Source organism: Taudactylus pleione, unplaced genomic scaffold (genome assembly GCF_031769625.1).
Source record: "Taudactylus pleione unplaced genomic scaffold, aTauple2 ptg000479l, whole genome shotgun sequence".
NCBI lineage: Eukaryota > Metazoa > Chordata > Amphibia > Anura > Myobatrachidae > Taudactylus > Taudactylus pleione.
This window is the reverse complement of record NW_028284881.1, coordinates 14,792,610-14,807,620: the sequence shown is the minus strand read 5'-3', so window position 1 is coordinate 14,807,620 and position 15,011 is coordinate 14,792,610.

Below are 15,011 nucleotides of genomic sequence, written 5' to 3'. Positions count from 1 at the left end.
TTTCCCATATACATTATGGGCTTTGCGAAGATTCTGTCACAACCTGAATCTGTTTCCCCTGCCGCCGGGTCACTTACTGATTCTGCCAGCGTTCTCTGTCACATATCCCAGATGCACAGGCTTCAGTATTTCTCAGCCTGCTAGTCCCCAAGCAAGATCTAAGCCTGCTAAAGTGTATTGCATTGACAAGTCCCGATCACCTGACTGTAGCGGCCAATCGAGTGAATAGTATGAGCCTTTCCATACCATCTGACTCTGTTCAGCCTATCCTAGGTAACTCTGGGGTATATCTCCCAGCTGCTGACCAAATCGCCAGTACAATGTCTAACCTTAGTTCCTACTGAGTGAGCTATAGTGAGCTCCTGTTGCTTACCTGTATCCTGTTGTGCAGTTTTATTTCTTCTTGCTGTACGGATTCCTGCAAGTGATCTACACCTGGGGCAGCTATCCCACTGGCTGCACAGAGAATCTCAACCCGTTCCTGCTATCTGAACCAGCAACTCGCCGGTGTATATTATTCTCACTGCATGGTGAGTGTTCCTGGTTCCTGCTCCATTTGATGCCATTCCTGGTATCATCACATACTATCCATTCCAGTGTTTGGTCTGCATTCGGTCCTGCTACCATATGAGTGCTCCTGGATCCTAGACTACAGCATCAACCCATTTCCAGCCTGGTGAATACATTGCCAAGATCTACTACTCCAGCATTCCGGTTTACAGTAAGAAGAATGTTCTATTATTTTCTACAGTATTAACCCAGTATCAGTCTGGTCAATCTACTGCCACACTCTCCTCTGAATTGCACATACCAACTTGTCTCCAACACCAATGTCCATGGTGGTCTCGTGGGTACGATACGGCATCTTTCCGCCGAGATCCGGGTTCAATTCCCGGTCAGGGAAGTATTCTATATTTCATGCCAAGAGGTCCCCTAAGGCCTGCCAGCATCTTTATACATCTCCAGACACCCATACAGATGAATATCAGACACCAGGTTCATAAACAAATAGAAGTCTGATAGATTGTCTGTTTGACAGGCAGTGTACTGTATACTGATGTAGTTTACTCGGGAGTTCATGTTCTTTTGTATCTTGCAATGCCATCTAGCTTCTCATCCAGGCGTATGGTCCCCATTTCCTGCAGCTTCTCAGCAGATAGAGAATACTATCATCATATAATTAAAAATTATATGTTCAATTTGACTAGGTTGGTACTCTGCCTTAAATCCTGAGGAATTAATCTCATTGGGATTTTGGATGCTTGTTTTTAGTAGTGAGTTCAATTTCTCCAATTTTTTTTTTATACTTAAATTATGTCATTTGGATTATTGTTTTTTAATGAATTGTTCCATTTATCAAATAATTTTTAATTTAAAGTTATATTCTGTAATCAGTCAATTAATCAATCAACCTCATTAGGATTTTGTATACTTGTTTTGTAACAGTCAATTCCATTTCTTTGATTTACTTTTTTATAGTTAAATTATTAACACTAATCAATTAATCAATCAATACTTTACCTGGTTTCCACTAAATAGTACTCTACCTCCATTTACCTGTGCTGGTTTATGATTACAGTATATCTTGATGAAAACATTCTGTGATACCCCACCAAAAATCCCTGGATACATATATGTATGACTATGAGGGTATCCAGAAAAAGGGGCTCATATGGATATGACTTATGAGAGCTGCCCCATACTATTAATGGTACAGTAGTATCCCATGCTCCTTTCAAACTATTGTGTAAGGCTGGGTACACACGTAAAGATTTTTTGTCCAACCATCCAACTAGTTAATTGGTTGGAATGAAAATCTGGTAACGTATGGAAGTAAATGATGATCAGCAATTTGCTCCTAAATGCCAGAAAACACATGAAAATAGTCGTCAGACAAGTTGGTTAAATGTTTGATCTAAACAATTTGTTCAAAGAACAGTTTTTGTCCATTTTCCGGCATTTGGGAGCAAATTGCTGATTGTCATTTGCTTTTGTTACCAGATTTTCATTCCAACCAATCAACTAGTTAGATGGTTGGACAGAAAATCTTTACGTGTGTACACAGACTAAGTGTTGCAGCAGCTGCAGGAGACCCACATGGACAGCCGGGAGACAGAATTTTCAGTGCACAGGTGGCAGTTGGGAGCTGCAGTATAAAGAGGCATCCTGAGCGACAGTTGAGTGACTTTTTACATAGGTCACCTGCAGGAGAGGGCTGTGTTGGTCGGTAACAGTAATGTGAATCCCTGTTCTGGTGGAGGAGTGGAGCCAGTTAATGTAACATTCTGTAGCCAGAGATATCTGGCTAGTATGATCCAACTGAGGAGGCAATGCTGGAAGATACACTGGCCCTATTAACGCTGATGAGCAGTCAGAAAGAAGGGGACGACATCCGGCTCTGAGATCCACCTCTGGTACATTGCCCAGACTCAGTAATTTTTAAAGTAAATTGCAATTTCTCCAAATATAAACCATTAGCTGCAGTAACAACTGTATAACTAAGAAATTGCTTGGAAAAGCCCAACATTACACTGATATACAATAGCAGTTTTCTCTAACATGATTCAAGCGTCAGCTATTGTTACAATTGTCAATCAAACATTATCCTGTGTATGTTACAAGTGGAAACAAAGAAATATTGTACACCACTGAGCTCATTATCAAACTTAAAAGACATTTTGGTTAAACCAAGGTTACTTACACTGCATTCATTTATTGATAAAGGTAAATTATTGTATTGTGCAAGTTATTTATTGTAAGGTTTTGTGAAGAGAACCCAACAGCTCATTTAGCGCTAAAGGTATTTTGTAACTTGAGAGTAATTTTTTACATTGAATTTTATATTTGTACTGTTGTTAATTTGTTTGTTGTATTAACTTACCTGTTTCTTTGTGAAACAGCTTCTAGCCAAGACATGTGCTGATTAGTTCCTGTAAAATAAAACTGAAATTGTTTTAAACAATTGTTTTTATTACCTGTGATTAAACTATATTAAAGTTAAATTCTGTAGGGGAACTTGCCTCTCTGAAAAAATTGTGGTTAGTTCAGGAAGTATTGGTAAGAAACCCTTTACTTATCCATCACGTATTTAGTATATGAACCTGTAAAATCATTAGAGCAGAGGTTCCAAACGCGGTCCTCAAGGCACCCCAACAGTTCAGGTTTTAGAGATATCCATGGTTGAGCACAGATGGTTAAATCAAATTAACTGAGGTACTAATTAAGTCACCTTTGCTCAACCATGAATATCTCTAAAACTTGAACTGTTGGGGAGCCTTGAGGACCACTTTTGGGATCCTAAGCATTAGAAACATAGTGGGCTTCTGGGTTACCACACATTCTATAGCATTGCATAGTTTATATTAAACTACCATCTTGTCTGCCACTGCATTGCCACTATGTTTCCTAGATGTGCTATATTATTTTTTAAACTGCCATGTGTTTGTGCCGCTGCTCTGTTGCTTAGTTTAGCCAGTTAGCTTCCTGCAGCCTTTGGCCAATTTGGGTGAAACCTGAAACCAAGCTGTGAGGTGGTCAAAATTGACTAGAAAGTTTTGTTATTGAGGCTAATAATAATGTAGAAACAAAAACAGACCAAAATGACATGATTTTAGCTGTTTTTATAAATTTTTAAAGAAATTCAGATCTAAAACCAAAACCTTTGAAGGTGGTTTTTGTAAAACCAAAACACTGGGGTCCGCGCACATCTCTAAGTAACAGTGTAGCTGCTAATTGGCAGGATTGCATCATGCAGCCCAATCGTTTTAATTATTATTATTATCACTGGTGCTCTCATATTCGGTTAAAAAGACATACTATAACAAAGTTGGTGCCACTTTTAAAACTTTTTCAACACTCCATGCACCCTTTCCCCCCCCCCCCCCCCCCATTTGACTACGCCTTTGACACAGTGGCTACCTGCATCTCCTCATCAAAAACTTGTCCTGGAGGGTAGTAAAAAGAAAGAAGTAGGCTATAAAGAAGGAAGTAGGCAAGTATGTGTATACATGACATCTGCTCAGAGCTGTGTGTCTATTTCCGTGTTATTTACTTATTATACACGTAACCTGGCAAAGCTAATAATCATAAGGGAGATTAGTTTTCCATCATAGTTATGAGTTTTAAATTATTTGGGATCTGCAATAAATTATGGGGAGGATTTTATAGAGGGAGTTCTGGTGTCATGGTTTTTTATTTAGCTTTACCCAATATAACCATATACAAAGCCCCACGTGACCAGTATTCAACGCAGAGGCTATACAATGCTGCACTCTGTTCATGTCTATATAATACTGGATTCTAGTGACCTCTATACAATACAGTATCATAGTGACTGATACAATGTGTAGCCAAGACCTATGTGGGTTGATCACAACCTATCTATTGGCAGGCCATGATTCTGTAGCGGCAGCCCATTCTGAACTTTGACTATGCCCCTTCACACACTGGTGGCATATCTAAAATGGGTGCAGGGTGTGCGGAACACACATACCCATTGGTCAAAGAGGGCCCAGAGCCACACACTGTGCACCCAGAACAGACTCATCTACAGTATTCTACAGTAGTAACCACCTAAAACCTGCCGCACCATCTGTCCAGCGATGTCTTTGGAAAGTTGGCACCAGCACAGGAGAAAGCATAGACTCTGGCACTGTGCTAAAGTATTTTCTATATTCTGCATATGCACCATCTTTCTGAAGACATTGCCGGGTAGATGGATGGCACCACCGGCAGCAGGTGGCCCCTACCATTGCATTACACTTGTGGGCTCAGCCCAACACTGCCTTCCATATTTAGCTAGGAACAAAAGAATATATCCACATAAGCAGACTTTGCTCTTCTTGGACGCTGCCATCTTAAAGTGCTAATCCCTGTCTATCCTGTAAAAGCAAACTCTCATGCATACTGGATATAGTAGATGAATTACATCACAATTGACATTTGTGCTGTGTGGTTATGTTTTTGAAACTTCGTAAATAATCCAGAGAAAGAAAAGTTAAACCATACAATACTGCAAAAGTTAATGTTAAAGCATTAATGTGATGAAAGCATATGTTATTATTTGGTAACCCTTACAAGCATCTATTCTTCTGAACAATTACCCACTCTGACTATAACATCAACAAGCAGCTGGAAGTCAGTAGTTGAAGACATAGGGAACGAGGAAGGGGTTGGTGGCAAGACAAATGAGACTCATTTGAATGAAGAATGTGTCCTTATCTGGTGTAAAATGCAGCAAATTACTGCGGGCTCTGTTCTGATATCTAGTATCTCCCACTCTCAGTTGCTGATGTGGATCTTTCAGGGCATGATAAACAATTCTCTTTCAGTAGGACATGATTTATTTTGCTGTTATTACTTTCTTGGGATGTCCAGATGTTGCTGGAGTATTTTTTATCAGGTCCTTTGAGGCTTTTCTCCTGACTAGCTTCCCATCTGGTTGTCAAAATGAATGGCCTCCAGAATCCGCAGTCCTATAACTCTCCAATAACTCTCTAAAATATTAGCCGATGACTGCAAGACAGCAAATAAATAGGTTGTTTGTGTTACAGAAACCCTGGTGCTAGAAACGGCACATTCGTCTATTTTCTGTTTCATACCAGGGGCGGTGTTCTTTGTTTGAATGTTCATTCTCTAGAATGTATTGTGGTACATTTTGCCAATAGATACCACCCCCCTCTCCCAGAAAAAACACACCTGACTCTACACTCCCATTTATGTCAAAACTATATACAGAAGAAGAGCAAGTGTGATTTTATTTAAATAAAAAAAATTCAACCTGATGTTTACGTGTTTAAAACAATGTATCCAAAATACTTTTATAAAGTACAATTTTTATGTAATCTGCATGATTATTTTTGTTGTATCTTAGGTGGGAACCAGTGGCTGAGCTACCACCATTGCAGAGAGTGTTGCAGCCAAAGGGCCTGGTCATTCCCATTCATCTGGTGCTGAAGCCACTGCCTTTGCTCTACTGAGGAATATACATTCTCATGAAAGCCCCATTTGGTCTTCCAGTTCTGGAATGCTTATAGAGAATTCATAGGAATCTCTGGTACCCCAGCAAAAATATACTGGTGATGAAACATTACACCCCTGACATGGATGGAAAGGTCCATGATTCAATACCACTATATTAAGGGGGATATGTACTAAGCTCTAGAGAGTGATAAAGTAGAGAGAGATAAAGTACCAACCAATCAGCTCCTAAATGTCATTTTTCAAACACAGCCTTAACATGGCAGTTAGAAGCTGATTGGCTAGGACTTTATCTCTCTCCGCTTTATCACTCCCCAGACTTAGTACATCTCCCCCTTAGACATTATATTTACTACTTAACTGAAAGCAATTGTGCAAAAATAGTGTATAGCTGTCATTATTGTAATATTTCTCATGTATATCACCCCATACAACTGATATTGTGTAATGGTACTCATACACGGTACAATTTTTTTACCCGATATGGAGAGTTTCGACGGGTTGTACAGCCCAATTGTATGAAAATAGGTGTTTTTTGAGTGTTCTGCGACCCCAATGCGCGTCCCCGCCATCCTCTAGTGGTTTCGCAGATCAGATGGTTTTGCAGAGAAATCTACGATCTTTTGAGTACAATGTGATACACTTCTATGCATTTTATCCTATGATTGTAACGATCAATCGTACACCATTTGACCACACCTTATGAAGAATTTCAAGTGAAGAATTTCAAGGGCAATCGTACAACACATCTTACCAACTTTGAATTGCACCGTGTATGGGGGCCTTAAGAGAGTGACCTTGTGAGGACACTGTGCAGTGGGTGATTGGACAAGGAGATAAAGATAAGTAAAGGGAATAGAGCCAGAAGAGATAGAGACTTGTAAGTACATGTGGCCTAGGATCTCATGAGAAATACCATAAATACAGTATCATATTAACCTAGCTATATGATAGATACTCCACCCTTTTATACATTAAGGGGTCTATGTACTAATAATCACAGTACTGGCGAGATTATTATGTACCTAACTCGATGGGGATAGTTTCATTTTTAATAAAAATATCCCAGCTATGCACTATGGGGAACTCGCATGGACAGCGGTTGTGGTTACCACGGTCCCCGTGAGTTATATCCCAACATTTAGGAGAAGTCTTTCACAGAAGTGAGAGACTTCCCCGGGAAAAGCTGACACTTGCATGCACACAGTGTAAGCTTCCAGAACTGCCCGCGGGCTGCGGGGGAGCGATCAAAAGATCTCTCTCCTGCACCTGGAGCCCCCATAGGTTTACAGTAGTTTACACCATCTGCAGATGGTGTAAACTACCAGTGCTAAACTCCAAAAAGCTTTGCTCTTTGGCGTTTAGAACATAGGGGTCAAATCGTAGTCCCCATTGATATAAATATGGGGACTAGAATCTGCAGTGCTAATTAGCATTTGTGCTTTTAGTGCAAGGGAACAATACATAAAATAATGCAGAAACTGCAGTTTCTGCATCATTTTATGTAAAAATCGGCTTGATACTTTTGCCCCTTATAGAGATATCTACCGTCATATATTTCCTAATATTCACATAAAATCTTAAGTTGCATTGCCAAGGAGCAGACACGTGCAAACTGGAAGCAGATACAGTGGATCACATAAGGTGGCTGAGATTGTGTATATAGGCCCTCATTCAGAGCCGTACGCTCTGAGCAGAGCGCACGCTCTGAATGAGGGCCGCCCTCCATAAAAATGGAGCGTCCTCCTGGACGCTCGTATAGCTGTGGGTCACCACCCACAGCCTATATGAGCGTGCAGTTTGATGGCCGCGATGGTCGTGACCATCGCGACCATCGAAACTGCGAGCCGGAGCCTGCGGTTGAGGTTTTCAACCGCAAGCTCCGGAGTGATTTTGGCTCTATCAGAGCCAAAATCACTCCCACTGACATCACTAGTGATGTCAGTGGGCCGGCTTCTGACGGGAGGCGTTCCCTTAGGAACGCCCCCGTCAGGGAGGCACGCCACCGGCACGCCCACCAAAGGGGGCGTGCTGTCAATCAACATCGACAGCACGCCCCCTTTGATCAGACACAACGAGCGAAGGAAAGTCCTTCGCTCGTCGCGTCTGGCGCATGCGCACGACGGAGCTCCCTCCGTCGTGCGCATGCTCAGTACAGAACATCGACCCACTTGCGAGCGGACAGCCGCTCGCGAGTGGGTCTGAATCAGGGCCATAGACCTCAATGGTCCAGTTTTTCTTTCCAAACAGGACATGGCCTTATGGTTTTTGGGAGTGGTTGTAGTAAATTCAGTCATAACTAGGTGAATGTGATCCAAGGCATCACCTTTTTTGTCCCGATTTTTATTTTGGAATATTGGGTTGTAAGGTTTCATGACTGAGCAAATTGTTTTCATGCAACTACTGTTTATAAAAAAGTTTTTCTGTGGAAGGGAAGACGATATTAATTGAAATTTGTAATGGAGGATACCCCCTTTATTTCTTCCAGTGTATCAGTACATGCAGAAACTGTGGAGATGTAGAAGTTATTTCATCATATGCAGGAAGGGGGTGATTGCTCATTGGAACTTTCCTCAGAAATATATATACCTACAACAAAATGACAAAATTAATTACCAATAAAACAATTAGCTAAAAAGTAAGATCCAAGTCCAAAATAAATAATTTCTTGATGATAAACATTTATGGATTGCAACAGACTTTTTTACCGATACTGAAGTTGCCTTTGTTAGTATTTGAAATGATAGTGAAATGAGGTTGTGGCAGCTGGTTTATTAGTGGTTTTCAGTATACCAGGAGTTAAGTGGAGGAGGAAGTACTGTTCAACTGAAGATGCAAGAGACTACATTTATATCCTGCACATCTGAAGAGCACTTGAGATGATATTTTTATAGACTCATTTTTAGTAGTATCATATCCCTTCCTACATTTCCAGGTCAGTTTCTTATGAAATATGATTAGTGCCTGTTATAATTCTATGACTATAATTTTATGGCATTGAAGAAATGTGCATGAATGTTGGAGATGGAAGAGAGAGTGGGATAGCTGAACTTTCAGTAAGAACACTGAAAAATTATTTATATTTTCCAGGTCACCCAGCAGGTGCACAGATGTAGTCATTACTCACTGACACATTTTAAAACATCCACCGGTGGAGATAATAATTTATTTCACTTGTGATTCTGTGAGAAGACATGGAAAACATGCACTGTTCGGGGTCCTGAGGTCCGTGTTTGAGAACCTGTGGTCTAGATGATAAGTACCCAATTTGATTGGAGCTTATGAGATGCTAATCAAACAAATCATTTTATTTTATTTTTTACAGACCACACTAATAAACATATTAGCAGCCTTCCCCTTCCCAAACAAAGTAGAAAACAGACTTTTTGTTTGTAATATGAGTGTTCAATACAATATAATCTGATTTATAAGCGCAGCTGCAGCACTTTCACTTCAGTTACGGGACCCATATATCAGCAAGCACAAAAAAAGATTCACAGATTCTGTGATTTTTTTACCCCAATTTAAAGATTCCCCAATCCACCAATCTGCGCCTATACATAACATATTCTTTTCAGTGATTTGCAGATCATTCAGAAAAGACAGATCTGCCAATCTTGAAAGGCTCATCATTTTATTAGTAACAGTCTGCAAATCTGCTGATTGTTACCATACACTAGTAATCTGCAATCTATGTTAGACAACCTGATTCATCAATGCCAATCACTTTTTGGCCAGAATCTGTGATCTGTAACCCCCATACAGTGCAGATTTTTTTACACACTCATCTGCCTAATGCAGAATTGCCCCATTGCTGGTGTATTGGGGCCTTTTAAGATGTTTACAAAGACTCAGACACAGCCTGTTGCTGTTATAATCATCAGCTCTCATCCTGCACCAGGGTTTGAGCACCAGAGCCATAACTAGACTGTTTGATGCTCTGGTTCAGAAGGAGCATTGACACCCCCCCACACACGATGCCCCTTCCCACATGACATACACACATATACATTCAGAACACTCCAAGAGAATGGATTGGACACCAATACCAATACTCTTATACCACATTCATGCACTTAACTTGACAGCTCCTTGACATTCCGCAGCAGTTATACACGGGATTTGAACCCAGCACCTATCACATTGACAGACAGGAAAGCTCTTGTAAGTACAAGCGAATATGTGCACCTTCATTGTTCATTTACAACCTCCTTTACTTAAGACAATTTCTCAATACTATTCTACCGAGGATTCAAACCAATCACCTCTCACATGGCAGTCAGACACCTTACACATGGAGCCATCTGCTCCTGCATAGGAAGTCTGTGAATTCTAACTATATGGAGCTATTTGTAATTGTCAGTTTAAAACCTTTGCAATTAGGCAGATGTATGTAGTGTGCAGCCACAACCAATCCCCTACAGCCACACGCTACATAGATCTGCTCAGCTGCAATGGTTACTTTACACTGACAATTCAAAGTAACTACAAATGTGAGAGGGGTTTAAGTCCTGGGTGTGACAGTATTTTGAAATGTGTGCTTTAAATTAAGGAGAATGTGACTGAAGATGCTTAGGGGTCAGAAAGGGGAGGTCACCAGGCAGCAGAGGGGATGGAGGGAGTGTCAGCCAGGGAGCAGATATAGAGGTGTGACTGTGTGATCAGACGCAGAGAGAAGATGCAGGTATCAAAGAGGAGAAAGCTACAGTACCAGAAAGAAGCACCACAAGTGTGTGTTAATGATTAAAACATAAAACTGACAGGTGCGACGCTCTGTGCGGTGGCACATGTTGCACCACCCTAGTTACGGCCCTGTTGAGCACCCATAAGTCATGTCTCTCCAGGTGCATATGCAACTTTTCACCAGCAATCTTTTTTTAGGGAGGCACAAAAGGGAGGTGCAAAATGAAGTTGCATGGGAAAAAGGAGATGCAAATTACAAAAAGACACACAAGCTTACTAAAGAGAGCAAGTTCCGGCCAAAAATAAACACAACTAGCATTCATGTCCAACTCTGAATGAGGTCCGCAGTTTCTAATGAAGAGACACATTCACTCCTTAATATACTGTACACCAGTGGTTCCCAAACTTGGTGCCATGTGGCACCTTGGGGAGCCGCGGGGCACTTGCAGGGGTGCCATAAATTGGTGGTTCTGTTCCAATTCAAATTATTTATGGTCCATGTGATAGGCAAAACCAGTGCCATTACCTGCCAATCATAAAATAAATGGACAAACAGAAGCACAACCCTATCCACCACAACATAATTCAACATAAGGATGACATGTAAGCACAATTTACTTAATTTAATAATTTCTCAATAAGAACCTAGTTGTACCATAAAAAATGCTGTTACTTTAGGGAGATATGATTCAGTTAAGTTTGGGAACCACTGCTGTACACACATACACTTACAAAGAATCTAGCAAACACTGTGATACACATAATAAAAACCAGGAAAAGGGAATTGGAGAAGTTCAATGAGCACAGGATAAAGAGGTCACTGGTATGTAGATATAGATATTGACAGATCCACAATCATAAGAAACAATTAAACCCACTATCCAATAGGGGTATACAAATTATTGTTAGTTATGTGGAGGTGCTCCCCTGAGAGTATGAATTAATGAGAAGAATGAGGAAGAAAGAAGAACTCTCTAGTTGGGGTCACTCTTTACTGATACTAGATTGATAATTAAAAAAATAGCATTTATTGGATATGCATTAAAATATCTGCCAAAAACAAATACAGATCCTAAATAGCACAATTAACAATCAATATTGGACAAAACAAAACACAATACTAAACACTAATATAGGAAGCAATGTGAAATATGAGTCAGTGGAGTGACTTCAGGAGAAAGGGTTATATATTCAACAAATATGGTCATATGGAAAAGACCACTAAATGAGCCCCCCTCGAGATGTCAATCCAAACAATATAATGTTAATAGTATTGTGATCATACACAGAAAAAGTAAGTTCCATGAAAATAAAATTCCATGACGTATCACAGCAACAACACACATATAATATAATAAATCTCAAAATTACAAAAATTGTCAAAAATTGTTTGATATCATCAGATATTGGTAGAGAACTCTCAATGTGTATATCTTCAGGTTAATCAGATAGAGAAATAGTAAGTCTATCATATATGAAAAAAATGAAAATCCATAAAAAAGAGAGGAGACAATAATAAACTTGTGTAACAGACTATGTGTCCACCGATTGCCGTATATAAATTATTACAGGTACCACAGAAAATGAGATTACAGAATAAGTGTGAAAATATAGGTAAGATATACCCTTTGTATGGTGTCAAGGCAACAGCTGCTGCCTGTCATTATGTACCCAGTGAATGACACGTGAGCGTGTTGTCAGACTTACCCAATGGTATAGAAAAGTGTATTGAGCATCTACTGTTAAGTCTGATGTGAAAAAGGAACCTGATGTGTAAATAGTGCAGGAACCTATTCAGATCTAGCCTTAATGAGAGTGCCCATAGTAAAAAGTATATTGTAGTAAATATGTGACATAAGGTCAGGTAAAGGCCACAGTATGTGATCGTCCCCAATGCTGCTGCTACTCACATGTCATATGGGCAGTGGTGAGTAGTGAGAAGCCTAGGATCGTATACTGTGGTAAGAAGAAAGTAAAATATTGGCAGCACTGTAGTCCATGTAAGGTAAGTTATGCTCTGGTTGCCTCTGGGGTAGTGCAGGGCTAATCACTCACACATAACACAAATGGTCTATATGTGCGCCTGGAAATGAAAAATAGTGTGGTACCTGATCGCTCTAGTGAGAATCGGCATGGGGTGAACAGAAGTCTGCCATCACCGGAGTCCTCAGCGTGTAGTGCTGTGAGATCCCGCTTGTACACAGCGGGAGTGCACCTGATCCGAGACGCGCGTTTCACGTGCTGCTTCCTCAGTCGGATGTTTTGTCCAATATTGATTGTTAATTGTGCTATTTAGGATCTGTATTTGTTTTTGGCAGATATTTTAATGCATATCCAATAAATGCTATTTTTTTAATTATCAATCTAGTATCAGTAAAGAGTGACCCCAACTAGAGAGTTCTTTCTTCCTCATTCTTCTCACTGTGATACACATATCAGTAGTGATATTCTGAGGTCACTCCGCAGTACCTGCTTCAGAGAGTGCAGTTCTCGCCTCTGTACACTAAGGGGCCAATTGTACGAGATTCAAGTTTCCGAAAACGAACTCGCATCATGAAACTCGCATACATGGCAGCAACGCACACACCTGAGAAATGCAAGATTCATTTAGAACTGTCGAATTGCAGTACTCATGGAGAGGTTGCACGTTTATTTCTACAAAGCAAACCTGGGAGAAATTCATGAAAATGTGGGGAGATCATTCTGGACCCCAAAATAAGTGGCAACAAAATGTAGACTAGCACAGGTGGTGGAGGGGACAGCACACAAGAGGTGTTTCGGGGGTGCAGAGGGAGAGACAGCTGAGGGGGCAGGCTGCAGGCGTGCGGAGCACTGGCAGCACCGGAGCAGTGCACAGGGGCAGCAGCGGGGGTGCGGAGCAGTGGCAGCACCGGGGCAGTGCACAGGTTCAGCACCGGGGGACAGAAAGGCTCACTAGTTCTGATGGTCCCAGCCCTGAATTGCTCGTAAAGCCCCTAGACACGGAACAATGTGCTCATGATGCGATATCATGAACGAGTTTCCTTGAACACTCCACAGCACATAGAAAGTATGGTGGTTGCTCAAATCAGCTTAATGATATTGCCCAGGTGCTTGTAAAGGGTGGGGTTTACACTGAACCAGAGGAAAAAAAAAGGAATATTCCCTCCAGCATACTGCAGCAATATTGGCAAAAATACTTGAATCCTACATGATAACAGAATTCAGAGGTATTAGTTGCATGCATTTGCCAATATTGCTGCAGTGTGCTGGAGGGAATATTCCTTTTTTTCTACACTCCACAGCACTCCTGGACACGATATGGTGCTTAAACAGCACATTTTGAATTAAGAATTATTGTGCAAGATCTAATGATAGCTGACTGCATACATCCCCATTCCCCCCAAAGGAATAACCAGCCCCAGAGACCCAGTACTGATTGTGCTAAATAAAGGGGACAAATGACGTAGGGATCCCCCATGTGAAGCACAACCAGCACCGGGCTTTTCAGAACCAGTCCTGGTTGCCAAAATACAGGGGACAAACAGCATAGGGGTCCCCTGTATTAAGTGCAACCGGCACTGGGCTCTGAGCTGGTCCTGTTTCTGGAAATACAGGGAAAAAAATGTGTAGGGTTCCCCTTTGAATTCCAGAAGCAGCACCAAACTTTTTCTATTGGGGGGTTATGTCACAGCCAGGGGAGCCCATTTATCGGGTCCCCCAGCCGAAGCATCACCCCTGACCAGTAGTCTGCCCAGGCTGGGGATCCCTGGGGAGTTGGGGACCCACCCATAAAAGGGTTTCCCTCTCCAGGGCACCCCAGGCCTGGACTATCCTCAGCACCCCTGGCTGGTGGGTGCAGGGTTGATAGTGTAGTGTATATGAAAGTTAAAATATTGTATTTTGCAGTATGACTACAGGTCCCAGCAAGCCTCACCCGCATGCTGGTACTTGGAGAACCACAATTACCAGCAAGCAGGGGATTAAGGGCGCACTGGTACCTATAGTACCCCTGTAAAAGAAATATTAAAATAATACAAGAACACCGATTGATGTAATAGTTTATTTTCCTGCACCTTCACCTGGGGGGCGTCAACCTTTAAGCTCTTTTACATGGCTGCCGCCTCCCCCAGGACTTCCACGGCGCCTTCACCTGGAGGGCACCACCAATCCAGGACTTTCCTGGCATCTTCTTTCTTTGGCAGCTCTTCTCTGCTGCCTCCCTGCCATCAGACTGTGGCATCATTACCCCCCCCCCACTAGAAAATGTCTGGTGCTGGTTTTGGATAATACAGGGGGACCCTACGCATTTTTCCCCCTGTATTTCCAGAACCAGGACTGGCTCAGAGCCCAATGCTGGTTGCGCTTAA